Genomic DNA, 10,306 nt, shown 5'->3' on the forward strand with positions numbered 1-10,306 from the left:
CTGCCCCATTGTTACAGTGCCTGAAGCTTTGTCCTAGGTTAGCGATACCATGGAGGTGGCTAGAGACCCCAGGCGTTCAGCGAGGTAGGAAAGCGGCATCCTCTGAGCAAAACTCCCTTCACCTTTCAGCATCACCCTTCGCAGGCTGTTGCAGCGTGGGGAAGAACTTGGGAGGCCTGTACGTGGAAAGTGCTCAAAACGTAGCCCGTTTTACTTTTACCCCGTGTCAGGGGCCAGAACAGGGGAAGGCCTCAGGGAAGGCTGGAGGACACAACCAAGGAAAAAAGGAAACCGTTTCCTGCTAATCAGTCTCTGTCACGCCTGCACTTGAGAACGGAGCCAGTTTACCCAGTTCTTAGTGTTTTGTCAACACAGGCTCAGCTCTGATCTTTTCACCAGTTTAGAAAGTTATGGAGGAGTCTGCACCCCAGGTGAGTTTAAGAGCCAGCCTCTGCTTGTTGTGTGGCCAAGGAATTTGCTGACCGTATTTTGCTGGAAGCCATGTAGAGTCCGGCTTGACACCCAAACCCCTGCTGTGGGATTTGGGGTGCCAGGATTACCATCAAATGGAGAATCATGCCCAGAAAGAAGAAACAGCAAATGATCGCCCCCCACCTCCCAAAGCTCTGCTCCTACCGAGCCCAGTTCAGATCCCATCAACTCCAGGAGGCTACTTCTGCTGTACCACTTAACACTTTTATCACAACCACAGTAATTGATGTTTGTTTGTCCTCCCATTAGATTATGAGCTTTGAGAGGGATGTTGACAGTCATTGTGGTATATCCTCACCCTCACAACACGATTTGCATAGTAACTGGCACCAGTAAAAACAATGTAGTGAAAGAATCCAGATTTCGGGAAGCAGAGGCAAAGCTAACAGGTCTCTAGCCATTTCCCCAGTTAGTCTCCGGAGCGTTCCTCTTCTTATATGGACATCAGTCATATTGGATTAGGGCCTCACCCTTATGACCTCATCAACTTCAATCAAAGGCCCTATCTCAAAGACAGCCACATTCTAAGATCCTCGGGTTAGGGCTTCACTATTCAGTTCATAACAGCCATGTGGTGCCCCATAGACCTGGTTCAAATACAGGCTCCTTCTGTGGTGTGACTTTGGGCAATTAACTGGTTGAGTCTCAGTTTCCAAAAGCAGGAACAGGATCCCTATCCCATAGGTTTGTGGAGGAATGAGAGGCCACAGGAAGTGCTCAGAGCAATGCCAGTGGAAACAACAAAGAACAGCACAGCCGTTCTCCATCTCCATCTGATCATCCACAGATTGCAACCCGGTGTTACCCAATGTCCTCTCTGATTTGCCGGGAGCTAAAATGCCAACAAGTAACTCAAATTTTGCTTACCTAGAGCTATTCCAATCACATGGCCGTTCATAAACTGTATTCCCACTGAATGTACTAATCATATGTAAAGGATGCAGCACAGGGTCTAGCACATACTTTACAAATGTCTTCCCTTACTCTCACCCATTTAATCATGAGAACAGACCAGTGAGATAAGAGCAAAAATAAACAAATGGGACCTAATCAAACTTAGAAGCTTTTGCACAGCAAAACGAAAAGACAACCTACAGGATAGGAGAAAATATTTACAAATGATTCGACTGATGAGGGCTTAATTTCCAAAATATACAAACACCTCATACAATTCAATAACAAAAAAAAACCCAATGGAAAAACGGACAGAAGGCCTAAATAGACATTTCTCCAAAGAAGATATACAGATGGACAATAGGCACATGAAAAGATGCTCAACATCACTAATCATCAGAGAAATGCACATCAAAACTACAATGAGGTATCACCTCACACCGGTCAGAATTGGCCATCATTAAAAAGTCTACAAATAATAAATGCTGGAGAGGGTGTGGAAAAAAGGGAACCCTCTTACACTGTTGGTGGGAATGCAAATTGGTGCAGCCACTATGGAAAACAGTATGGAGGTTCCTCAGAAAACTAAAAATAGAGTTGCCATATGATCCAGCAATCCCACTCCTGGGCATATATCCAGACAGAACTATAATTTGAAAAGATACAGGCACTCCTGTGCTATTTACAATAACCAAGACATGGAAACAACCTAAAAGTCCATTAACAGATGAATGGATAACGATGTGAGATATATATAAAATATATTGCACTATATATATATATATATATAAAGGAATATTACTCAACCATAAAAAGAACAAAATAATGCCATTTGCAGCAACATGGATGGACCTAGAGATTATCATACTAAGCAAAGTAAGTCAGAAAGGAAAAGACAAATACCATGATATTAGATGTATATGGAATCTAAAATATGAAACAAATGAACAAAACAGAAACAGACTCACAGATATAGAGAACAGACTTCTGATTGCCAAGGAGGTGGCGGGGGAGAGGGAAGGATTGGAAGTTTGGGATGAGCAGATGCAAACTGTTATATATAGACCGAATAAACAACAAGGCCCTATTGTACAGCACAGGGAACTATATTCAATATCCTGTGATAAACCATAATGGAAAAGAATATGAAAAAGAATATATATGTATAAATGAGTCACTTTACAGCAGAAATTAACACATTGTAAATCAAGTATACATCAATAAAATTAAAAAAAAAAAAACAGACCTGTGAGGTAGGCACTCTTAGCCCAATTTTAATGATGAGAAAGTGATCTAAATAACTTGCAATTACCAGACATGTATTTGGATCTTCTCCGTGGGCCTGTCTATTCCCTAGGGCGAGTCTGTTGTCAGGGGCCCTGGCTCTTTGCATCTGAGAGCTGAGAGCTCTAGAGAAGCTTATGCTCAGGCCTTCTGGCTGCTCCAGGATGGATCGCAGAGAGGATAAACATTTGGCAGCCAGTACGTACCTAAGATGACTGTGGTCAAGATGTTTTTTGAGCACCCACTGTATACCAGGAGCTGTGTGAGACGCTGGGGATCCAAGTGGTGAGCCGAACAGATTTCACCCTTACGCTAACTGAGCTTCCAGTATGGGAAAGAGATACACGTGAAACAAAGACCAGAAATACATAATAAAAAGAGGGGTAAGTTGTCTGAAGAAAATAAATTCTATGGGAAAGAATGGGAAGTCCAGACCTTTCTGAGAAAATGGCATTAAGTGGAGATGAGAGAGAAGCTGCAGCTGGCCAGGAGAGAGTATTCCTAAGAACGAGTAAGAGCAGGGAGAACTCCATGCTGCCCGGCCACCTGCGGGAGGTGGAGAGGGGAGGGGTGACAAGGAGGAGAAGAATGGGAGAGTATTCTGGAGAAGCAGGCAAGAGGCTGGGTCATTTAGACACTCTTAGGTCCCCTTGAAAACCTTCTGTTTTATTCTGAGCACAATGGGAGGGTTTTACACAGGAGCTTGACAACATCCTGTTTACGTGTTTAAATGATCACACGGGGAGCCTTGTGGAGAATAGATGGTAAAGCATAGAAGCTAGAATAGACATGGGAACAGGCTAAAAGCCTACAACAGTAGCCCAGGTAAGAAAAAGCACCAGGGTCCCAGACCAGAGCCATGGACCTCAAGATGAACCTAACTGGCGATGAAGAGAAGAGGGTTTCTTTGCACATATCACCCCCACCCCGGCTGCAATGGGCCTAAATTTAATGAAACCTAAGTTTTTAGGTCACAGGTGAAGCTCTGGATGGGGGTGGGGAATTCAGACCAAGAAGGTGGGAAGAAGCCACGAAACTGAGAGGAACAGCTGCACCCAAACTCCCAGCGCTTCCTTAGGAATCCCGGAGTGGGGAGGGTGGCCGGAGCAGCGGGAGGATGTTTGGATGGGAGAAAAGGATCCTGAAAAGCCTGGTAACCAGGGCTCCCACGGACCCCGCTGCTCTGCCAGGCACCCACCTTTTCCCCGCCAGGCACCTCCTCCCCACTAGAGGCCCGGCCCCACCCCCTGGCTCAGGATGCAGGATGCAGGATGCAGGATGCCGTCCTCAGGAGCTGCTGCTCTCCTCCCACCCAGAGGTGGTCCTTGCCCGCTCCTTCCCCATAACCCTTTACACAGCCCTGTCCTGTCACGGGCATGGGAGCAATGCGGCCCCAGACTCCAGTAAGGGCTCTAGCAAGGGGTCTCCCCCTGATTCATGGAGGGGTGAATTACATATTATCTCCTCAATGGTGACTGAGACCCTCATGTAAATGTGACACTAAACCAGCAAAACTCACGAGATGTAACTAACACACCTACTTCTTGAACCTGTGCCTCTCACAGCCCCCTTCCACTGGATGAAAACATCAGTAGCCCCGGAACTTTCTCAGCACACTTTAAATCACAAAATATGGTCTCAACTGAGAAATCAGAAAGTCCAGTTCAGTATATCGATCAATTACTCACTATTTTATTGTAAGGTTACACTTCTTCCCTGTTCCTAACTAGGGCCCAGTAAAGGGTTACCTGCTTTCCACAACTAGAGGGTGGTGGTCCCTCCTTCCCTGATTTGGGTACATACTTGGTGGGGAAGGAGGGGAATCTGAGAACAGCAGAGCAGCTTGTAAGCTAGCTCCAAGCAGTCTGGACCTGACTGATGCTCAGAGCCCCCTCTCTCGCAGTACTCTTTCTGGGTTCTTTGGAGGGTCCCCTCCAGAACCTTCAACCATCACTCTCCTTGCCAGGAGCCGTGCCTGTGTCCGTGGGCTGTTCCTGGTGCCCCTGACCTTCCATGCCAGCGCTACAGCCCACAGCCTCTTACTGCAAGGGGCTTCCTCTTCCACAGGCTGTCGTCTTGTACAGGGTCCATTTAAGTGGCTCCCTGCTGATACTCTTGCTGCAGGTCCCTTACAGGAACCCTATAGGCCACGTAGCACTGACCCACAGTCAAGGACGAGTCTGTGTTTTTAACAGCCCCGCAGGCCCTCTCGCCCTCTGCCCTCCCCAATGGCTCCAGGCTGAGAGGCATAGCCTCTGGCCTCTAAATTCTTGCGGGTGTATTGACTCCAGGCCAGTGTCCCCACAGCTGCAGTATCGGATACCAAGCCTTCCTGGGGTGCTGTTGAAGCCCCGCCCCCCCAGAAGTGGGTGGAGGGGTCAGCACCCTCCACCTCTCCGCCTTGAGGAAGGGTGTGCGCAGCCCAGCTCACTCTGCATAAACGCTCCCTCCTTATCTCCTGCAGTATCTCTTGGAAACTGTGAAGGAGAGTGCACCAGGTGACCAGAAGCCTGGGTGGTTTCTGATCACTGGGTCTGAGCGGACTCCTCTCTCTGCCTTCCCTCCACCATGGCTCTCTCCCTGGTCACCTTGTCCAGAGGCAAGATGGCACTCAGCCTGTCGGCCACAACACAGCTCCTGATGATGCCAGCAGATTGAAAAGAGATCCGCCTGCACTCCGCCTTGCAGCATCCAACCCAGACTGAGAGACTGAGGCCCCGGCACCAGCCCTGGCCAGACTTTTCCAAAACAGCTGCCCCCTGAGAGATGAGGGCTGGGCTGAAGGGAGGGAGAGTGAAGTCCTGTCTGAACCACCGGAGTCCAATTCAGCCGCTGACTCTCTGAGCGAGGACAGAGTGACCCAGCCAGGGCCTGAGAAGGAGGAAGCGAAACCAGCATTGGGCGCTGTAGATCCTACAATGCCGGAGGCTCAGCCGCCTGCCCGTGAAGTTGGTACCAGCTGTTCTGGGCTGGTCAGTACAACCTACCAGCGTCCAGCTGCCTTGATTTCTCAAGCTCCCCACTGGGAAGCAGTTGGGTGATCAGCAGCTAGAGGGGTGGAGGGAGTGTTCTGGGAAGTTCTCCCATTTGGGCAGACCAAGAAGGGAGATGGAATCAGCCCAAGGACAGTGTCTCTCTCTGGCTGTTAGAAATGTGCTCACTGAAGAGCATCTTGGAGCTGCCACTGGGGGTTTCCAACCGAGGCAGACCCAGAGCTCCAGGTTATATGGAGTGGTGACGGAAAAATAAGCAGAAATCCAGGAGTGGAGCCAAAGAGGGCTTCACTCCCAGTTCAGCCATTCCCCAGCTGTGTGACCTTGGGCAAGTCACTTCCCCTCTCTGGTCCTGCCTTGGATACTTCACCCTGTACGTCCCCATTCTTGTGACACTCATCTCAACTGCAGTTGTGTGTGTAGCATCTGTCTTCCCAGCCACGCTGCAAGCTCCCTGAGCACACAAGCCAGTCTGTGTGATTCAGCTCTACATGGGCCTGGCCCGTGGCAGTGCTCGAGGAGAAAAGAGAAACCTCAATGAACAATATGGGCAGCAACCCTTCTATACTATGAACTCACAGATACTGTCCTTAGTGGAAGAACGTCTGCAGTACCACCGTCATCCCTAGACTCGGGCAAGAGGGGCCCCTGCCCTGGGCCTGACTTTTAAAAGACCCTGCATGCACCAGCTCCGAAATACAAGACTTTTTTTTTCCTTTTTGGTCTTTTAAGAAACTTTTTGAAAAATTCAATAACCAATCGAGTGAAAAAGAATTAGGGAAGAGGAACATGCCATCTAACTGGGGCTCTCAGGCCACAGGATGCTGGAGGGAGGGGCTGTGGAGGATCTTGGTCTCTTCCCTGGGAAACTAGAGAAGGGGGTGCTGCTTGGTTGTAGTCACATACCCCAGATCACCCCAAGTGAGTGTCCAGACAGACAGACCGCTGTACCCCTTCCCTTGCTTCTGTTGGGTGGGGTAGTTTGGGGAGGCCCTGGCTCCCTAAGGAGCCTGACCAGTCAGTCTCCATCCTAGGCTCAGGTGGCTTCCAGTGGGTCCAGATAACCTGAGGATTATCTCATTAATCCTCATAATAAACTTATCAGGTCTGGTTATGGTTCCCATTTTGTAGATGAGGAAACTAGCTCAGAGAGGTTAAGTAACTTGCCTGAAGTCACATAGCTAGTGACTGTCAGGGATGGGATTTGAACCCAAGTCTGTCAGATTCCAGAACTTATGCCTTTAACCACCATCACTTCTAATAAGCAACAACTGTTCATCTTCTATGTGCCCGGCACTGTTCTGGGTCACGCATGCCAAAGCATCTTCCTGGCATTCATTATTCTGAAAAGGAGAGCCCAACACGTACCACAGACTTCTCAGCTACTGAGAAATATCAAACAATTTCAATAGCAGTAGGGGTATATTTGTGATAAATTAAGTGAAGAGCCCCTCTCAGAAAAGGAAATATAAAATATCAAGGTGCAGGACTGGTTGAAGGTTGCTCTAGGAGAAGGGATGTAGGCCATCAGGTCTGCTCAGTGTGGAATAGTGAAGAGAGGGCGGGGCACAGGGAGAGGGGAGTGGAATCTATAAAACAATGCAAAGCCAAGATGAGGTGATCTTCAGCAGAGCCATCTCTCCATCTCCCACAGGACACAGATAAATCCAAACAGTATTTTCCATGCCCAACTTATCTCCCCCCTTAGCAGAATTCAACAATGGTAACCATTGCTTCTTTCTCAAAAAAATTCTTCTGGCTTTCATGACACAACTCTCTCCTGATTCAAGTTATTCTTCTCTGGCCAGCAGGGAAGGGACTAAGTGGAGGCAAGTGAAACGTCTAGGGTACAAAATTTAAGGAGGCATTTACTCTCAAGATCATGCAAATGCTTCCCTCTTCTGCTGCATCTTTAATTGTAGACATTCCCCCAGACTTGGCCCTGTGCTTTCTTCCCTGGGAGATCTCACCCAGGCACAAAGCTTCAATGACCACGTCTATTCAGAGGACCTACAGATTGATCTCTCCAAACACCATCACTCCTCTGAACTCCCGAGCCAAACAGCCCACAGCCCACTGGGAAACCCTTCTTGGCTGTTTCAAAGACATCTCAAACTAAACATTCTCAAAGCAGAATTTAAGATACCCACGCCCCAAATAGTCCTTCCCAGTGCCCCCAGCCTCAGTGAATGGTTCACCATCCATGCAGTTGCCCATATCTAAAACCCTGGGGTCATTCTTGATACAATCCTCTTCTTAATCCTCATCCAATCCACCAAGCACTGTCTCTTTATCGCCTTAATATTTCTTCATGAAGCTTACATCTTGTCTACCACCACCCTAGTCTAATCTACCATATTCTCTTAACTGGATGTCTGTAAAAGCCTTTTATCTGGTTCCCAACATGGGCTTTCACCACACACACACCCTCATGCCCATTCTCTATGCTGTTTCCAGAAAAATATTTTCAAATCGCCAATCTGAATATGTCACCACATCCTCTAGCCTCCCACAGCTCCCCTCCCTTGCTCAGAGCCTTTTAAAGGCTTCCCATTGTTCCCTGGATAGATCAAAATCCTTAACATGATCTATGAGGATCTTCACGTTCTGGGCTCTGCCCGTCTCTCCAGCCTCATCTTGCCTCATGCTTGGTCATTAATAATTCGGCACCCAGTTCCAATGTGGGTGGGTTCCCACAACGACACATTCTCTGTGGCACCAGCTGGGCGTCCTACCATTTAACTAAACTCTGACACTATCTATCTGGAGATAGTGGTCACCTGTGCTTCTGACTGACTGGCTACAGATTGGAGGTTCCAAAGTCCCCCTTTTAGGGTTTGATTAATTTGCTAGAGTGACTCACAGGACTCAGAGAAACGTCTTACTTACTAGATTACTAGATTATTATGAAAGGATATAACTAAGGGACAACCATATGGAAGAGATGCATAGGGCAAGGTAGAGGAAAAGGGCATGGAGTTTCCATGCCTTCTCTGAGCAGGCCACTTTCCCTAAGCCTTCAGGTCTTCACCAACATGGAAGCTCTCTGAACCTCATACTTCTGAGTTTTTATAGAGGTTTCATCACATAGGCATTATTGATTAAATCATTGGCCATTGGTGATCAATTCAACCTCTAGCCCTTCTCTTCTCCCTGGAGGTCAGAGAGGACTGAAATTTCCAACCCTCTAATCACACAGTGTGTTTCCCTGGCAACCAGCTCCCATCCTTAGATGCTTTCCAAAAGTCATTTCATTAATATAAACTCAGGTGTGGTTAAAAGGGGTTTGTTATAAACATTAAGACACCCTTATCACATTTATCACTTAGGAAATTCCAAGGGTTTTAGGGGCTCTTGGGGGTGAAAACCAAATACATATTTCTTATTATAAATCACAATATCAGTCATGATATAGAAGTTCCACCCAGACCCACCTGGCTTTCTTCTACCCCTTGTCCTTGCTAGTTTCTCCCCATTACTGAGCCTTTGCTTATGTCTTTCCTTTACTTAAGTAACTTCAGACAACCTTTCACTCAACTTAGCCATCATTACCTAATTTACCCAATTTACCTGCCCAGCTAAACTCGGGAGACCCTTCAGAGAAATCTTTCCCGACTTCCATGACCTGGTTAGCCCTCCCTTAAGAGGCCCAGCACAGTGCCTGACACATTGCAGGCACTCCGGGAACATTTACTGAATGATTGAATTAAATAAATTCAATGTAATGTATGGAAGAATTCAATACATGTTTGGTGGTTTGAACTTGACAATGCCTACAGGGCTTCCATAAAACAGAGTCTGACTGAGGACAAATAGCACCGAATGAGAACCATCTGACACTCATTTCATGGTACTCATTTCATGGTGCTCAGATCAGATAACTCGGCCAACTGTGGAATTTATGGGGAATTCACGAGAGGGCTGACAAAGAGATTGGCCAGTTACATTCTGTGGTCAATTATACTCCCATCTTGTTCTGTTTGCACTCTTCACTAAGAGCTACTTTTCCTGGTACTTCGTTTTTACGACTCTTCACCCCTCCTTCCCTTTTTCACTCCTATGTGACTTTCAAATGACTTCACTATCAGAAAAATCAATCTAATGATATGCATGCCCTTTGCTCTAGACATCCCAGCTGAAGGATTCTAGCTTATAGAAATGTTATCATTGCAAATGATATCATACAAAAGAATATTCGCTGCAGCATTTTTATAATGATGAGAAAAGAGAAACAATATAAATGTCCACAAATAGAGAACTGGATTAATAAACCCATACTATGGCACTGTAAAGAATGCAGTAGATCTGCATGCTCTGATGAGGAGAGTTGCACATCTTAATTTAAAAGGGAAAAAGTTGAAGCACAGTATGTACATTATTATGATCCCTCTTCCACAACTGATATATGAGTATATGTTTGTAAAAGCATGGTGGAAAATCTGGAAGGATACACATTAAATTGTAACGGTGGTAACCTGTGAGGAAAGAGTTGGAGGGACCTTGGGAAGGTAAACTCTTTTCTTGCCTTAGACTCCTCTGCATTATCTGAACTTGTGACAAAGGCACGTGATATTTCTAACTTTAAAACTCCAACAATATAGGTAATTCATTTACTTGTTCGTTTACTATCTGTCCCCCTCACT

Source organism: Orcinus orca, chromosome 14 (assembly GCF_937001465.1).
Source record: "Orcinus orca chromosome 14, mOrcOrc1.1, whole genome shotgun sequence".
Taxonomy (NCBI): Eukaryota; Metazoa; Chordata; class Mammalia; order Artiodactyla; family Delphinidae; genus Orcinus; species Orcinus orca.